Raw genomic sequence first — 15588 nt, 5'->3', positions numbered from 1 at the left:
CCGCCTCTGGCAATGACCACAGGCGAACTCTTTTAATCCGTAGTCCTTATGAGGTAGGTACCATCATTATCCCCAGCTTCCAGATCATACATGGGATTCTGAGGCACAAAAAAGGCTGACTCACTCGCCCAAGATCACATAGTGTGCAGGAGTGGACCCTGGAGTCGGTCTGGGCCGGCACACGCGACCAGTTACTCCGTGAGTTCACTCACCCCTCAGTTACCCTGAAAGGGAAGCTGTGAGTATCCCCATTTTACAGATGACACCTCTGAAGCTCAGAGGCTAAGCAACTTCCCCAGGAATCACCAAGCTTACAGGCAGTGGGCTAGGGTGGGCACTAGGAATGTGACACCAAGTCTGTGCTCCCCCTAATAGCAGTCCATGGTTCCACAGTCTCCCGGGACGCGAGTCCTACTGCCTGAGACCTGTGGTGTGCTCAGAGCCTGCTGTATGTGCTTCATAGGTGGCTCTGACCTCCCCGAGTGACATCTGGAAGGACCCCATCCTTTCCTAAGATCGCCCACAAACTCAGATGCCGTGAGAGGATGCTGGAAATGGAAACCAGTCTGAAAAAGAAGCATCTGTTTTTTAAGTAAAAAATATGGAGTGGACAGTGATTTTTGTTATGAGTTCCCCAAATTCTTTCATTTTCTTATTTCAGGATGAATAGATGATACTCATGGGCTGGGAGCAGGGAAGAATGTCATTTACAGAAATAAAGCAAAGTGAAAGTCTCTACCTAAAAGGAAGTGCTCCCCTTGGCTTCGTGGAATTCTGAGAAAATGGAATTCAGAGGCTTGGCTTGCTACTAAATCGCTTGAGACATTTCAACAGGAATAACTCTAAACAGAGTGGTTCTGAGAAAGTCACAAGGTTTCAGCGTTTCAAAGCACACTCTAAAAGATAGTTGTCCCTGGGATCTTAGAGCTCTGTGGTCTCCCCCGCGGAGGTTGTGCTCATCCTGGACAAGCGTGAGGCAGCCACCTTTCTGTGCCTCAGTGTCCTGAGTGGAAGACTTCACAGTTATTTCTGTCAGACTTGCCAGCAAGGACGTTTTACACCATTTCTTTCCAGTAGTTTTTTCTAATTTTCTTCCCTTAAACTATGTCCCACTGTTATTTGAAAACATCTGCTGAGGAGCTAGTATAATGGATGCTGAACGTGGGTTCTGAACACTTCCGTCACTCACTTCAAGGAGAGATGTGGGCTTCTAAGTTCATTGTAAAAACCCCTCATAGTCTTTGCAGAGCTCCACTGTCTTATTGTGAAACCAGAGAGTCCCTGATGAGGTGACTCTTGTGAGGGCTCACTATATGCTAGATGCCATTCTAAATACTTAACAAATGTTAACTTTTACTCATCATACTATAAAATGACCAAAGTACGAAGTAGGCACTATTACCATCCCACTTCACAGGTGAGAAAGTTGAGGTAAACTTAAGGAACTTGTCTAAAGTGTGGGGCTAAGGCTCCTGAGCCATTCTCTAACCACAGTCCGCATCCATTCTCTTGCTCACAGAGGGGAACCTCCCCATCAGACGATGAGCTGGACCCAACTAAGAAATAGCTCAGTCACCTAAACCTTCTAAATCGAAGTAAGACATATGGAGAAAACCTCTTAGACGTTGAAGCCCCCAGGGACAAACACCTGTAAACAAGGTACAATAGAGGGAAAGCTGTACGTTTCACTTCCATCGGGTAGGGGGACGCCTAACGTGTGGCCGGTTACCGTTTCACAAACGCCCATGATGCACTGGACCAGACACCTCAGACCCCTCCAGCCAGCAGCAGCACGTGTTAATGGGGGCTGGGCTAACTCACGCCAGGTAAGCTGGGACAAAGAAGCATGATGAGAAGTTTCTCACGTTTTAGCAGCGCTAAAGCGGCAAAACATTCCCCCTAATATTAGATTCAAAAAGAAAGCCATGATTTGATTTAGGGGAAGCCAAAGGTAGCTGTTTCTTCACCGAACTTCACGTGTGATGAGGTGAGGCCATGCACATCACACGGGCATTCGGAGGCACACTTCGTAGTGGGGGTGGGGGTGGGGGGGGGTGGGGAAATGGGCCAAGCTGCCTTCTGCGGGACCGCGGGCCTGCCTCTGGCTGGGAGAGACTTCCAGCAGGCGGTTCAGCTTCTCTGCGCCTCAGTACCCTCAGCAATGGGGACAAAGGGCGTCCCTCCCAGGCTGTGAGGATAAAAGCTAGAACAGGGCCTGGCACACAGAAAGCCGTCAGCCCAGGGCCACCATGAAGATGACTGTAGAGGGCACTCAATAAACAATAGCTACTGTTTCAAAAGCTTCCCAGGAGGAAAATACACAGCAGTCACACAGGTGCTTTTGTGTGCTCCGCTGACAGGAAGCCAGTGTGAGGGCCTAACCCAACTCGAACCCAGAGAGCAGAGCAGAGTCTGTCTGAGCCTGGTGTGGGCCGAGGGGTCTCACTGAGGAGCTCTGTCTGTTTGCTCCCGTCTGCAGCTTCCTGTGTCTGTGTCCCTCTCTATTCAGCCTGCTGGTCTGCAGCTGCTGGACTGGCGTTGTAGTGGCGTACAGGATTCAGAAAGACTGCTTCAATACATTTTAAAAAAGAAACATCAGCTTCGAGACTACCACAAAGGGGCGGGCTCAATTCCAAGCACCAGTGCTGACTAGAACAACTGTGGTGCATTTGGCGATAGACAGAGAGCCCTTGTGGGGAAACACTCGCTAAATGAGATATATTCTTAAAGTAGGATAGTTGGTATCCTGAGCAAGGTCCTGGGAGGAGGGCCGAAGCTTAAGTAGGCCGGGATATAGATCCCAGAACGTGGGGCAGCTGGCACCCTGTCCCCGAGGCCACCCCAACTCACGCCTGCAGCAGTTGGGGCTCTGACCCAGCCTGGCCGCCTCCAAAGCGCAGCAGACAGCTGTTCCCATCCCTCCTCCCGGCAGGATCCGGGGACAGAGGGTCAGCAACCTGGCCTTTTTGGAGTAAGCGATCCCCTTGGCCCAGAAGCATGATGTTTCCCAAAGCAGAAAGAGGGAGGCGTGGGTCTGAACAGAGCGCGCTCCCAGCTCACGGGAAGACCGATGAAAGGCAACTCTCAGACGCAGAGGCTGATGCAGGGAGGAACCTAAACTTCCTCTCCAGCCCTGGGAATGCTTGTGGCTTTTCTGGTTCTTCTGGACTCCTGAGTCACAAGCAGACGCGAGAACTGATCCAGAAGAGAAAACAATCGAAACCAGTTGAGACTGAAAAATCTTACCTGGTTCCAAGATTGCTTTTGTTTCAAATACAATGACATTGATTTAGCTCAGGTTTCCTTTTGTGCTATTTAATTGCTTTTTTTCCCTTAACAACTAAAAAACAACTAGGTCTCTTTTCTTGTACTGCATACCCCTTCGTTTTTTTTTCTCCTAACATCTCAGATTGATTTTTTTTTTTTTATGTTCACAAAACCATCCTCTAAAGCTAAAAATCAGTGAGAAATAGGCCGGAGTGATATAAACCAATGGCTAACGGGCAGCGTCAGAGCCGTCCTTCCACCTAAGGGGAGTCCCTCATTAGAGTCTGGTGAAGGCCTGGCCAGCTGACTCCTATCTGGGCCTATCAGACAGCCCACGGTCACTTGCACATAAACCCAACAGGGGCTAAATAGGTTTTGAATTCTACACAGTGAAATATCCAGCGAAATGCCACAACTCACTGGGGACAGCACTGTTGAAAGAAAGGGCAAAGCAAAATCTGTCACAACATTCCCTGTGCACTTCAAGTCACCAACTAATAGATTTCTTTCTGTGCTGGCCTTCGGTTTTCTCATTCTCCTGCCTGCACAATGCTCTAACACACAGTTTGCCAACTTTTGTTCCCTGGGAAAGACTGAGACCACCCTCCACCCGGCCTCACCTTAGAAATTCGGATTTAGTAGGTTTGGGTGGAGCCCAGGAATTTGTTTCTGTAATATACACCCCAGGTCATTCTGATGCTAATGGCCTGTGAACCACACTTGGAAAAACACTTCTCTAACGCACAAAGCACTTGAGTCCACTTTATTCTCTGAAACCGTAGGTAGTTTTCCAGCGCTGCCACGGGCCAGCCAGACTCGGAAACTGTGCCTGTTTCCAGCCGCGCCAGGCTAGGCTGAGTGGGGACCCCGCCAGGGAGCCCCACCCGCCGACTTTACCCCGAAGGTCCAGCAGATGGCAGCAAAACGCTCTTCCCGCTCAGGTTGCAAAACCAGTGCACGATTTGCTTTGAACACTCGTATTTATTTCCTAAATGGAAGAATAAAGAGGGCCTTGAGATGTGATTGTATCTGACCCCCTGCTTCTATTCAAGGCCGAGAATAAATATTTCTAGGAATAGAATGATACAATTTTAACATCTAGAGAAGGGATTGTACCAAGTTCCTTATCTGTGGAAAAGGGGTTGTATGACTTCCCTTGGCTGAAGGGCACTAGTCTGTTATCTCCGATCAAAACTTGGTAATAACTAACTTCGATCTCTAGCACCAGTGAAAACATTCTTGTTTTGGGATCTAGGCTAAAGGAGAATGCTGAGGCACTCTGAATGCTAATCAGGTTTTCAAAGTGAAAACAAATACGATTGTAAAATTCGCAAAGCTAAACAGAAGCTCATGCACTTTATGGATCCCAGGGAAAGGGCCTGATATTTTTGTTTAACCTCAACATTAAGATGATCCAGTGACGTGGTGGATTGACAGAGCGCGAAACCAGCGAGGGGCTGCTTAAGTATCAGAAGGGCCAGGGACAGCCACCGAGTGGCAGCTTTGATCCCAGCTGCAGTATTGTTTTCAGACCTTTGACGCACTGAAGTTTATTTCTGACACAAAAAGGATGGCAAGGTGTCTGGACGTCCTGTAACCTGAGACAGGTGTGCACACTTCCCAGTGGGTGGAGAAGTGACTAAAAGCTACAGGCGAGAGAATATGTGAGGAGCTGCACGGTGGATGACAATCAAGGTCTTTACTGGTGAGAAAGAAAAAATAAATTAGGACTAATGGATGGAAGCCACAAGATAGTAAATTTCAATTTAACTTCAGAAAACTTCAAACACCGGTGGGCCACGGAGGAACTACCTTCTATATTGGACATTTAAATGTGTCAATTTACTTAATTTACATGTCAATTCTCACGACAACCTGATTTGGTGGAAATCATCCTCATGGCTTCTTACCTAACAAAGAACCTGAAGCTCAGCCAGGTTAGTCACCCAGCCTGGGAGGCGGCAGACACACCAGCTGAGCCCAGCTAGGCTCACCTGTGTCACACGTGGCACTGCCCACAGGTGTGCTGTGAAAGGAACCCCTTCCCGGAGCTTGATCGAAGGACCTCTAAACTCCTTCCCTGAGACCTTATGATGTTCTATACAAATATATTCTAAAAAATATCTAGGTTTTAAAATTTTGTGAGCATTTTAATGTAGTTCAATACTTTACAAGAACTAGGGTCAGTTTAAAACCCCACAAGACAAAATGTGTTCGTTCCTTTCCACTTTAATTTCAGGATATTTGAAAGAAAAATACCTTAAAATCAAATACAACAGTTTTCTTCTAATGACAGAAAAAGGAGAGCTTAGGAGGTGCGAGAATAACTTTTCTTTCCTTAAAGCCATGGCTAGAAAGATTTGTTTTGGGACCAATGTCCGTAAAGTGTGATTATAATTCCACCCAACTATTCTTGAGACACACAGATAATTCCTGAGAAGGAGCATTCTGGAACTCAGAGGGACTTCCAGTTCTCGGGCTGCCATTAGGCGCCCTGGAGTAAGGTAGGCCATGGGCTTGCCATGCTGTAAAGCAGAACTTCTAGTACCTTCTGCTTATCGTTTCATCTGTCCAACCTTTGCTGTCAAGTGCACATTCCATTTTATAAAATCATGTCAAATGTACCATGCATTCATACAGAAAGAGATTTTTTTTGCAAGGAAGAACCATTGAGTAATTATTTTCTTTGCTTTCACTATTCAACCTGTTTTGTTGTCATTTTGTTTTGTTTTGCTTTTAAATGTGTGTAATATTCCACCTAGCACTGTCAGCCATACTCAAAGTCAAAACCCTGTCTTGGGCGTGGGCAAAACGTTTAAGTACTGCAGGGGATGCATGGCGCTGTCAGACTTCGCCTCAGCTAGGCTTCAGTGTTTGCAAAAAATGTACTGGTCTAGACCGACCTGAATTTAGCAACTAGTTATAACATCAAAGTTGCATTTTGTCTGGGAATATCTGACCACAGTGATAAAACTATAGGAGATCCTCTCTCAGGTCCTTCCAGTGAAAGAATTGGGAGGAAAGCTTTGTCCCGGCTAAACTCCACAGAAAAGCTCTGGCCTAGCCACAGTGTGCGATTCCAGGTGGTCCGTGATCAACAAGGTAAGCGCCCGACATTTCGTTCCCATCCCTGCGCCGGCGTTGTTTTTTAATGGATAGTTCCTTCAGAAGTTCAGACATACATATTACTGAAGGGTCTCTTCTTCTCAAACATATATTTATGCGGGCCTAGACATTGTAGTACGCCAGAAGGTATCTTCTCTCTCAGGCTGACACTACCCATTCCAAGTGGCTTAGAGGGCGGATGAGGTGATTGTGGCTAATTCACAAGGCGTTTATTCATCATGTCTGCATTTGCATGAAATCAATGCTGAAAGTGAAAAAGGTCAATTAGCGATTGGATAGTCAGTAACCATGTGACATCATATCAACATGAAGGTGAACTTGAGAGTGAGGAGTCGTCAGAGGAATAAGGAGTGAGGTGCTCTGAATATCTGTGGCCCACACAGCAAAATCTGTCGTGATGCAGTGTCATGTCCAGGTAATTAAATTGCATAGTGTTGCTTTGGGTGTGCATTATGCTGTGCCTCTAGGAAACGCTGTAGTAACAGCTAATGCCAAGGGCAAACTGAAATATTTGGTCTCTAATTTTAACAGTTTGATAAGTAGACATAATTGTAAGACCTCATGAGACCTCCCCTTGATCTGATGGGCTTGCAGATGCCTGGGAGTAGCATTTTCAGGTGAAGTAAATGCTTCCAATTTTGAAGAAATGTGCCTTGGAAGCTGCTAATTGAAGATGTTTCCAAGTTCCCCAGTCGTGTTTAAAAAGCACGCCCTCATGATTACCTTTGCTTTAAGCTGTTTTCTGTTTTGATCTATTTCCCCCTCAGTGGCCTTTTATCTATGCCAGAAACCCAGTCATCCACTTGAAAACCTCACTGACTGTTTGGTGTCCCTATGCCTCTAAAATGAAATAGCACACATGAAATTATTGTGTGAAGTCCCTCAAGCCAAAAAGATGTCTTGAGTAAAATTTACCACTTGGACCAGAGAAGTGGTAAGGAAATTAAGCAAAATTTTTCCTACTCTGAGCTTAAGAAAACAAATTGATGGTGATTTTCCAGATAGAGTTATAGTTTTTATTCCTGATTTTAAACATCTCTGGGGCCATGTTTTTGACAAAGGAAACATAAATATGATTTTGCAGTAAATCTTAAAAATTTCTCAAAAACAGTAGGTTAAACGTTTTTCCCAGGGCTCAAGATATGAATCCAGGGATCTATTCAATTAGCTTAAAACGTAATGGAGGGCTGGCCCAGTGGCGCAATGGTTAAGAGCTCGCTTGGGATGCCAGATCCCACATATGAGGGCCAGTGACACTGCCCTCTACAGCTAAGATGCTGAACAACAGCTCAACCTGGAGCTGGGCTGCCGTGAGTCACCAGCGACAGTGTAGACTGCAGCCCCTGTGTCAGTGGGTTGCCATGGGCTACTGTGTGTAGCCAGCAGATAGCATGAGTGGCCAGTAGCCACAGTGAGCAGCCGTCCAGAAGCCGGTGACTGATCTGCCTCACCTGGGAAGAGTGCAATGATGGTGCCAACTTGGGCCAGTGAAGCAACGTCCTCCACAACTAGACTGAAGAACAAAAGGACAACAACTTGTCTGTTCCCCTTCCCCCAATTCTCCAGCGCTGTTCCCATCCCCCAATTCCCCAATAAAAATCTTAAAAAATAAAACAAAACAAAAAAACGTAATGGACAGAAAAACAGTTACCAAGATCAAATCAGTCATTTTCCTCTATTCTCTGCATCCTTGTGAAGTAATGTTTTCACGTGATGTATAGGTGTGGACACGTCTGTCATTACTGTTAACCAGCTCTGATTTGTCAGTTTAACAAATTGAGAGTTTGCGACAGAGGCTTGCTCAGTCATTCAGAGAATGGTATCAGGCAAAGGACCAATCAAGGTGGCTAGATGACATGTGCGCATTTCTTAAGAATTCTTGTTCTTGACATTTTAACTGATAAAAATTTCCCCTGAGAGAGCAAAGCCTTCCTACCTGGGAAATGAGATTGCTTCAGGAATATTAGGTCTACTTCCACTACATAGACGTAAGAAACGTCCAAACCTGTAGAGAATTTTTATAAGAGTTTATTTGAGCCAAAACTGATGACATGCTGGGGAGCAAGATCCCAAATATTCCAGAGGACAGTTTTGCAGCTGCTTTTATGCCTTGAAATTAGGGAGGGAAGTAAGGATGATTACAGAAAGGTAGGAGAAAGCAAGGTGGGGAGTGGATTACAGGATCGTTAAGATTATGGGCTCTGTGAGGGTGGTCACGCCTCGAGGGGTGTTACTTCTGATGTTTCAAAGGTGTGATAACCTAGACACACAACAATTGACAGGGCTGGCTTAACCCCTTTCACTTAAGAAGTTATAGGCCAGGGCAGGATTTCCCACCATGATCTGCCTAGCTAGGAACTTAGGATTTATCACAGTGCCCCTTTTTCATCCACAAATAGCAGGCACATGATCTATCAGATCTATCTCTCTTAGCCCCACTTTTCTTCTAAGATAAATGCACATTCAAGGTGACTTCTTTTTGTGGGTGACGGAGGGAGGAAGCTGTTGCCTGGGTTCGTGTTTGCAAAGGTACTTAGGAAATTTTAGAGCACTAAAGCTGTAGTCTCATAGTTAGAGATATTTCAGGTGGGTTTTATAACTTAGCATAATTGTAATTCTAATAAGGTACACAGTGAAACTGTTAATGTTATACAGATAGTGATGTCTCCTTTACTGAGTACACACCATGTGCCAGGCACTGACATTTTTCCCTACAAAAATCTACCACAAAGTTAAAAATTTACTTACTTTATACAGAATCAACATCCTTTGTATATGGTGAAAATTATTTTTTTCTCTATAGAAACTGATGAAATTTGAACATTTGATATATATTATTCATTTTTTTACTATGGTGGGAATCTATGACTTTTACTACTTAAAACTTTTGAGAAAACCAGGAAATATTTTGAAATGTGCTTTAAAAATTTTATTTTATGTTCAGACCAATGAAAATAGACTTTTATAAAAATATACTTAAGTAAGGCTTTCCAGAATTACAAAAAATTATAATGGCAATTCCAGCTATCTAAATAGAACATAGTCTGTATTATTAGTATTTTCATAGGCTGTAGTTTTTATACTTCCTTTCTGAGGATAAAAGAAGGTGAGAGGGTAAAAAATAACTACAGTCGTAATTTCTTTCCATTAATAGATTTGATGCCTTAAAATATATTGTTGAGATAAAATTTTATTATCTAGCTGTGTGATTTAGGGTAAATTACTTAATTTCTATGCTTCCGTTGCCTTATTTGCAAGATGGGGATTATAGGGTTGTTGAGAGGGTTAAATGAGGTAAGAGATAAAAAGTCATTAGAACTGACTGGCATATGGTAAAAACCTGTACATTTTAGTGGCCGTTACCATTGATTCTAAGGCGAAAGGCACCACAGACGTAAGTGTGCAGATTCTTCCGTACAGCAGTCTCCCTGACCTTAAATGGATGTGGTGATGTCTATTCTTTCAGAAGAGGTTAGAGAAGCACTACAAGACTCCATGTTGGCCCCCGGGTCTGGCAGGGCGGTGAGGTCGGTGGCGCTGTTTCTGGTGGCGGGCGGCAGGCAGTGGCTGGCACCGCAGTATCTGAAGGGTGCGGTGCTAATGCCACTTCAAAGGCAAGCCTCCCTCCTATTTTTATCCCGGTCGGCAGCCTGCCCGAGCACTTGCCTCTTGAACAAAAGGTTCTGCCAGGTCTCTGACACCTTTTAAGGCCTCACAGACTCTTCTCACAAGACCACGAATAGTCATCATTTATTGTGGTAGGTGGTGTTCGATTTATAAACGCAGTCTCTCCCCTCCCCACAATCCAGACATGGTAGCCAGCATTGTCACCATTTTACAGCTAATGAAAGCAAGGCTGGGAGAGGTTGAGTCAGGTGGGTGACCAGAGGCCAAGGCAGGACGCCCAGGTCAGTGTGACCTGGGCAGGTTCACGTGCCCGATGTGTCATGCTGGCTTCCTCTGGCTCTTACAGCCCTTACCTCTTCTCACAAAGCAGGCTGTTTCCTTCCAACATAAAGTAAAAGTCTATTGTTGTAGAGCCGAACATTTAAAGTCAATCTAGGGTGAATTAAGAGGAATAGTGAGGGGCAGAGCCGAGACGAGAACCCCTACCACAAGACGCACTCTCTCTTCCTGAAGGCTAAGTGTGTCTATTGCATTCATGGAACTACCTAAGCAATGCATGGCTACCTGGCTACTCTGCCATCCCATAACACGACTTATTACTCCTGGGAATCTGCACTATTATTGCCTAGCAGCATAATACTGTGATTTCTGTCTATAGAAACGGACACACCTCCATTTTTTTTTTTTAAGATAAGAGCACTGCAACAGAAATCCCCAAAGTCCACTTGGTAGAAGAAAATTTAAGATTTACTTTAAGAAGGCAGGTCCCAGGAAATATGTGACACAGGCTGTTTTATTCAGAGACTATTACAAAAATGACCTTGAAAGTCTCCTTACCAGCCCCCGGCCCTGACAGCAAGCTTGATTGTACCTACATCACCTCAAGGGAGCACCTTCCCTGCATCTAAAGACCTCGGGGTAAAGGAATTCCGTAGATGTGGAGACATTTCCTCCGTTGCTGACCGCCCCCATCAGGATAATTGAAGACCCCTCTGAGCTGGAAGTACCCCTCAGATTAGTTAGTAGAAACGCCAATTCCCGCACCCACTTGCTGTCTCATGACAAACTAATGGTGAAGCTCTTGCCAGCTTTCTCTTCTTTCCCAATTTTCATTGTCTTCTTCTTAGGTCTTAATTTTTAAATCTTTCAAATTTTAGACTCTCTTTAGGATTCACACGTAGTTTTTTAAGATTTTTCTCATTTGGGGAATCAAAGCAGTTTAAACCCCTCACACTGACCTAAATGCACATTAAAATCTCCTACCTCTTCAGAAAATTGCTTTATTCGAAATATTGACTAACCCTACTTGTCTTGCCAAATGTGGCTTGGCGCGCATGTGGGCATGCGGATATTGGGAGTGGGGGGTGCCTGTGACTATTAGCCTGAGAGCCCCACCATATGTAACTGACACGTGAGAAGGGTTACATCTCAGGACATGACTAAAAATCCCGGTGAAGTAGCCACATTTCCTGGTCATGGCCGTCTGATATACAAATGATCCTTCATTCATTCAACAAATACTTACTAAGCATCTACTTGCCGGGCACTGTTCTAGGTCTAAGGATGTCAGAATGAATAAAACAATAATCCTTACTCATAGACAGAGCTAAATTCTAGTGGGAAGAAGCAGATAAACAAAATAACTAAATAAAGCACATATGATGTTAGATGGGCATAAGGGGAGAAGTAAAGCGGGGGTGCGGGGGAGGGAAGAAATTGTGAGAGGGATACCCGGCGCGACAAATAGTGACACATGATATATGAGTATGGCCTGAGGAAATGCAGCAGGGGTCACGCTGGTGTCTGGCGGCCTGTGTTCCCGGCCAAAGGATCAGCAAGTATGAAAGTCCTGAGCACGAGTGTTCAAAAGAGAGAAGAGAGGCCAGCTGGATGAGAGCAGGAGCTGCTGGTAGGGGGGTGGGGGGGGGTAGTGGGGGGGGTAAAGGTGGGGCAGCAGACCTCAGAGGGCCTGTGGGTCAGTGAAAGGACTCTGATTTTCCTTTTTTTGAAATGAGAGGCCCACTTATATAATCTGATTTAGGTTTCCACAGGATAATTTTGGCTGCCATCTTGAGAACAGACTAAAGGAGTGAGGGTGGAACCAGGGAAATGAATTAGGAGACAATACTCCAGGCAAGAGACTGCGGTGGTTCAGCCGAGAATGATGCCAGGGGAGGCGGTGAGGAGTGGCTGGCTGTGGGGTGTATCTTGGTGCTGACAGACGAGCTGCAGAGGGCAAGATGGCAGCAGCCACCGTGACGCCAGCGACAGACCTGAGCAAATGGGAAACGGGGATGCCTGTGACTCCTTTCTCCTCCTCAGGTGCCCTTCAAGGAGCGCTCCTGGTGAGAAAGTCTAGTGGTTAAAAAGGCAAAAGCAATGCCATTGATTTCCATGTGCTTTCATTAGAGTCTGTTTATGAGAAAGTATATGTTTGTGCTGAATATTTGCTGACAGGTGTAAGGGAGTGGGAGGGTTCAGATAACATTTGTCCGTTGGAGACACTCTCTCTACTATGCATACATAAGCAGGATTTCAGTCAGAGTTTTTTTAGCTTTCAAGGTTCATGGTATGAAACCATTTGAACTTCAAAACATATATCACATTAAACTTCTCCGGCTCCTGGGGCTTTTGGCATTAATTTAGAGTTCACTCCACTGTCCCAAGTAAACCTCAGACTGTACTTCCTTTTTGTTTTGTTTTTTTTTGTTTTTAGCTGAGCCATCCCGCCACCTGTTGGCAGCTCAGCTCAGGCTGGGCATTGAACCGCTGTTGCTCAGAGCTCGCACTTTGAGCGCGCTCTTTACCAACTGAGCCACTCAGCCGGCCCTGTACTTCCTTTTTAAATTGTGTTTCCTGCCAGTTAAATCAGGTCACCAGACAGTTTAACAAGGAAGCTAGCTAAGCTGCTTCACTAGGAAGCTAAGTGGATAATTCAACATTCAGCCGACATGGAAAGGTGGCTTATGTGAAGCTGAGAGGGGCCTCAGCACCTCTGAGCTTTTCAGCTGAGCGGAATGGGGGCCCATGAGTCTGCGGTTGCAAAGATGGGATACATATTCTATTTGAAGTAAACTGGGCTGGGTGAGTTAAGGTGACCATAGGACTACTCCTAAATGGAAGGACATTCCTAGGAATGTCACAGGACCCGCCGAATCTCCACCAGTGGCCGTGGAGAAAGTCCTTTCATTAAAAAAAATTAAAGGGTAGTTGGAGGCAAAGAGAAAGGAGCAATTTTATGACACATCATGCATAATGCCAATTTGACATTTTGGTTCAAGTTAAGGGAGCTCATAGGAAAATTTAAATTCTTTTGATAGTAATACAATCCATAGTGGAAGCTACAACCAGGATCCAACCCATGGTATTCGAGGATCCTCCCATCAGAAATGACCAAAGGGGCCTGAGGTATATCCCACTGCTTCGTTCAGCCCTCCAAGCAGAGAACAAACAACCTGAGTCTTGGGACAGAGGCTGACGGAAGGAAATAGCACCCAAGAACAAGATAGGAAAATCGCTTTGGGGAAATACATTCAAATTAGGGGTTTGGGTGCAGGCAGAGACGAGAGGCCGGCAATATTTTGGGCACAAACAGAGACGACGATCTACCTGAAGACCTATTTATTATACCACAGTTGCATGTCTAACCTGCGATGATTGGCGCCTTTATCTTCTATTGTTAGCACTGGGAGGAACTGGAAGGCAGTGTGGGCAGTTGGCGTTCAGAGGAGAAGCCATTCCGGTCCCCGAGGTCACTGTCTCTTCCTCCACACGCTGCGCTGGTGGGCACGCGTGCATTCTATACGAGATGTTTTGTTTTGTTTTTTACTTCAATGTTATTTTAAGGTTGTCGTCAGAAAGCCGTGACTTCCTCTTTCAATACCATACTTCAGAGTTCTACTTTCCCCCCACACATACAACTGAGGAATATTTACACCTTAGCTGAAAACAAATCTTTGATCTCTTTGTTGTTAGGATATCATTCTATCATATCAATAGGATATCAATGTTTTGAACATTCTAATTTCTGTTACGTTTCCATTCTGAAGATATTGAAACTAAGTAGGTGGGAGAAATACCAGAAAATCAGATTTTCTCTTCCATCCGGTGTTTACAGATGGCCAGTCACTGAAGTGTAGGCACTCACGGGCTACTTAAGACTTCCAAATATATTGATAATTATTTCTTTTTCCCATTAGTAGCCGGTGATGTTAGTCCCCTATAGGCACATTCAGGAGTCTGTCCTGGATTTCTGTAGCGTCTTGGATCCCTGTATTACCACCTCTTCAAGTCTCTGGTTTTAAAGACTTGACTAGAGCAGGCCCCCTGGGGAGCTCTGTCCATCCCATGAATGACCCGGCAAGGCGGCATTACTGGCATCTGAAAACCACCCCAGGGACTCTAGACCAGGGGTCGGCAAACTTTTGAGAAGGAAGAGCCATCAGGGGTCAGCAAACTGTGGCTCGCGAGCCACATGCAGCTCTTCGGATACGTACATGTGGCTCTGAAGTAAAATTGAAAATGAAAATAAAACTATCCTAATTTCACTTATAAAAATCTTAAAGGATATTTTTCACATAATGGTGATTATGTAAAAATATTTTTATGGCTCCCAAATAATTTTTAAATGTTGTGAGGGACAGGATTGGCTCTTCCAGGGGTCAGCAGACTTTTGAGATGGAACGAACTCAAAGAGCCGCATGTGGCTCGCGAGCCACAGTTTGCCGACCCCTATTCTAGACCAATGCTGTCTGTCTCCTATAGTTGACAGAAGGGACACATGACATTTACTATGGGAACAAGGGCTAAGTGGCTCTGTATCACACTGAATGTTGATGTTTCTCATCGTTTAGAAAACCCCCTATTGGCTTGTGGAGATGGGTGGAGACTCTTCTCTGAGCTGACCTCCGTGGCTGACTGACATGGCACTCAGAGCTAAAGCAGTGCCGTGCTGATGCCTGTGGGGGCAGGGGCTGCACTGAGTAACCTTTGTGTTACTTCCAGGTGCATAGTAGAAGGCCTGGAAATACTAGGTGTTCAATATGATTTTTGTTAAATGCATGAATGAAGGCAATGCATAAATAATGTGAAATGAAAATCAAGTCCTTAAATGGTGACTAAAATCAGACTTTTCCCCCCTCCCTGACTGAGTGAAAAGGTCTTATTAATTAGATCTAGATTATGATAAGGAGATTAATGAAAACAAGCTTTTGCTAGGATTCAACCATTGTTACAAAAGTGGTAATGATTAAAGAGAAGCAAGACCCATTATACTGACCCCCTTATTTTTCATATGTGAGCAAGAACGGACCGACCACCTTTTTGTGTTTGCCTAATGGAAAAAAAACAGAAACAAAACATTTGAATCACAGCTATTTTGTCAAATCCTGGTTAGCTATTCACTTTAAGAACTTGATTAAGAAAGAAAAGCTGTTGAAACTGTTCAGGGAATTTGAACACATTTTTAAGCATGGTGATGCTTTTGTTCTAGAAACACAGCCTTATGATACTTTCAAAGTTGACTCATTTCCCCTCAGCGCACACTTGCTACTTTCGCCAGGAGTTTAT

At 44.8% G+C, this 15588-nt stretch overlaps 1 protein-coding gene across 4 annotated transcripts in view; it reads left to right on the top strand.

Annotated features, from left to right (window-relative positions):
* The window catches only part of SYNPO2 (synaptopodin 2), a 164009-nt gene that overhangs the window by 144122 nt on the left and 4299 nt on the right, over positions 1-15588 (top strand). The gene's annotated exons all lie outside the window — the stretch shown is intronic.

The sequence above is a fragment of the Hipposideros armiger genome, unplaced genomic scaffold (genome assembly GCF_001890085.2).
Source record: "Hipposideros armiger isolate ML-2016 unplaced genomic scaffold, ASM189008v1 scaffold_1, whole genome shotgun sequence".
NCBI lineage: Eukaryota > Metazoa > Chordata > Mammalia > Chiroptera > Hipposideridae > Hipposideros > Hipposideros armiger.
This window is presented reverse-complemented; position numbering and strand designations above follow the sequence as displayed.